The sequence below is a fragment of the Coregonus lavaretus genome, assembly GCF_964263955.1.
Source record: "Coregonus lavaretus genome assembly, contig: HAP1_SCAFFOLD_106, whole genome shotgun sequence".
Classification (NCBI taxonomy): domain Eukaryota; kingdom Metazoa; phylum Chordata; class Actinopteri; order Salmoniformes; family Salmonidae; genus Coregonus; species Coregonus lavaretus.
Window position 1 is genome coordinate 539842 of NW_028157840.1, and position 3429 is coordinate 543270.

The 3429-nt window shown below is 40.6% G+C and overlaps 1 long non-coding RNA gene across 1 annotated transcript; it reads left to right on the forward strand.

Moving 5' to 3' along the window:
• Positions 1-825: 825 nt before the first annotated feature.
• On the forward strand, positions 826-2595 carry LOC311124857. The gene is made up of 2 exons (XR_014612814.1): positions 826-1139; positions 2382-2595. It is a non-coding gene; the product is annotated as an uncharacterized lncRNA (long non-coding RNA).
• Positions 2596-3429: the final 834 nt, after the last annotated feature.

Sequence of the window (3429 nt, forward strand, 5' to 3'; positions counted from 1 at the left end):
ATTTGTAATACTGTGCAAATTGTGAAGAAGATTATAGTTTGGTAATAGTATATTTGATTTGAACCATAAAATAACAGAAGAGAGAATGGAGATATGGCAATTGGATAATGAATTACCAATATTACCAAAGTGATTGTTTAGGTAGGTGGTAATATTGACACGTGGCCAAATCATGTGTCAAAAAGGGGGATGGATGGATTAAATATTAAATATACGAAGGAGAGGACAAAATACTTAAAAAAAAAAAAAAAACAGAAAAACATGTATGATAGTTTATTAACCACACCTGTATGTCAGAGGTTTTGTGCCCCACAGGTGAATTAAAGGAGAAGGTGACCCACTCTATCTAACCAGGAGACTGAACCAGGCCTGGCGGGAAGGGCCCTACCAAGTACTGCCTTTGCCAGCAGAATAGCTGAGAGATCCATCTGGGTGCATGTCACACACTGTAAAAAGGCAAAACCAGCTACACCTGACGAACAAGCACAAAGTTAGGAGAAAGATCCGATCACCACTAGGGTTCGGGGGTTGCCTCCTTAACGAAGATTCCCTTACCCTGTCTGATCATCCCTGTGTGAGTTCGATAGAAGGTAAAGCAATGGGTTGGCCTCTGGCATCTGACATGTTCTCAGGGCAAGGGTGGGGATTCACAGGTCTCCCGACGGTAGGTAGCTGTCTGATTGTGGGGGCCATATTCCTAACACACACGGACCCTCCTGTTTCAGCCAGAAGTGGTAGTTAACCTAACACAAGTTGAAAAGGCATAGGAGACAACTAGACGTAGGGAAGGACATCACCAATCTCCATACACAGTTTAGGGTTGTGAAAGTAGGGAATTATCAGAAAATGGCAGTGCGACCCATATGAGGGTAGGTACTGTCTGAAAGTCTGAATTATGCTAAAACAGATTACAGACCTGACAAGTGAGATATCTTCTTCAACTGGAGAGTCTTATGGTAACTTGCACTATCTGTTTCCCCCGATAACAAAGTCATTCAGACCTGGGTTGCCTCAGTTTGAAGTCACAGAGGATTTTAGGAGAAAAAAAAACAGACCCGTGCTGACATCTGATGGATATGTGGTGATAACTGATTGTGAACTCACCTACATAAGCAAACAATCAAACGTGTCAGAGACTGGTGAGTTGTCACATAGAAAGCAGGACCTCCTCCCGGGATCCTTTGATGAAAGGATATATATTGATGGGATCCACTATCAGATCGCAGCTGGGTTTGAATCAAGTATTTTCTGGTGGTCAACAATTAATAAAAATTTAGATTGGAGAAATTATATTTAATATAACCAGCAAAATATTTATAACCCACACTCGTGATGCAATAAAGGGATTAGCTGAGCAGACAGCGGCAACTAGCTTAATGACATGGCAGAATAGAATAGCATTAGATATGCTTTTGGCTGAGCAGGACGGGGTTTGTGTTCTGTTTGGATATATGTGCTGTATTTTCATCTCCAACAATATAGCACCGGACGGGCCCGTGACAAAAGCGCTTGAGTGACCATCACCACGCTGGCGAATGAACTGGTTAAGAACTCTGGTATTGATAGCTCCATAAACGGTTGGTTTGATAACATATTTGGTAAATGGAAAACTATTGTTGTGACAATTCTGGGTGAAGTTATGGCTTCTATGGGTATACTTGTTCTTTGTGGATGTTGCCTTGTATCCGCTTTTGGGAACTAATGATTTGGAACTGGACGATTTTGAAAGTGACTATCCTCCCTTATATAATATTAAAGGTGGATGGGCCTGTCATGATTACAAACCTGAACAACGACAATTGGAGGTTAGCAATTTCGAAGACCAACTCTGATTGTTGTGTTCACTCACTAGAGGGGGACTAACATTGTTTAATTAACTGGCCATATAAATAGTATGCTAGAGGGGGAATGGTTAAAAAATTTTACAAATTGCATTATGCGTTATCATGTGTTGTTTTTCTTTTCTACATTATTGTTTTTCTTTTAAGACTGATTCAACTATGCTTCATGTACCATAAATAATGGATCACGTCTGGGAGACGTGAAGAGGGGGACTCAAAACTTTCTCTCTGAGAAAGTTTCCCTTTTGTTTGTTTTTTACTTAGTTTATGTCACGCCTTTCCCTATATGACACGTCTTTAGAGACGTGTAGAGGGGGATTTGTAAGAAATGCTATTTTTATAAATAGCTTATTGCTATTACATTGCTATAACTAATTCCTTTTTCCAAGACAAGTTTTGACCACACACACACTCTTGCCACAAATGCACTCACACACACAGACTCACTCAAGACAAGATAATTAAACGCACACACCAAATCTTTACTCTGCTGAAACATTCGAAACAAAGGACCTGAGCTACAGTGTGTAGATCTCCTAGACCCAATCACAGAGGACGACGCCCGAGCAGCATGGACCAACCAGAAGACCAGATCTGCCAGGCTCAACCTACTTTACAAACAGTATAAAACATATGTGAACTGTTTTTTGGCGCTTTTTTCTGGAGGTTCCCTATGAGCTGAAAGAACGAGACCGTGCACGTTTTGTACCAGACATTTTTACTCTGAATAAACTGCCGCTTGTCATACAATTTACCACCTAGTCTGAATCGATCCTTGACCGACTCTCCCTTCTCATATCCAGTTATCAACACTGTCACATCGAAAAAGGAGGAGGAAACTGGATATCTGGTTCCGGTTTCCCAAACGCATCTTAAGGCATCCAATGGTTCTAATGATGAACTTAGCCGTAAGATGGTTTTGAGAAACCGAGCCCTGATTAACACTAGTAAGTACTGTCTTAAAAACAGAGGCACAACCTCTGCAGTTGTTGAACTGATGTGTGGTGTTAAAGGGGAAATCTGCAGTTGCTACATCCATATTTGGACTTTTAAATTATTGATATATAGCCATTGATTCTTGAAGAATATAACACATGCCTCATGAGCTTAGTTCAACTGTCGTACCCCATCAGATCCCAAAATAAGCTTTTTTTACTCCAATGTTTATAAACAATGTAAATGTAAACCAACACTGTATAGCCTCAACATGGTTAAAACTATAATGGTGATATCATGGATGGTCAGTCCTTGCATCCATAGGTCTGTCTATGATTTTGAGAGTAGTTACATTTCTCCAGTCCCATCTATCATCTTATTACCAAAACAGTGGCGGAACTGTAGCTTTGTTATTGTTTGAATTGCAGATTGGTTGATTGATTGATGTGTGGCTTTTTTAAAAGGGACATCCTAGGTTTTAAACAGCAACAAAATGGCTGCCCAGAGACTTGGTTTGGTAAACAGCTGAGGGATGGGGACTGGAGAAATAGTGTGGTGTACTCCTCAATGCCATCGGATGAATCCCGGAACATATTCAAGTCTGTGCTATTGGGAAACAGTCCTGTAGCTTACAGTTCTTAATGTCCCGTTG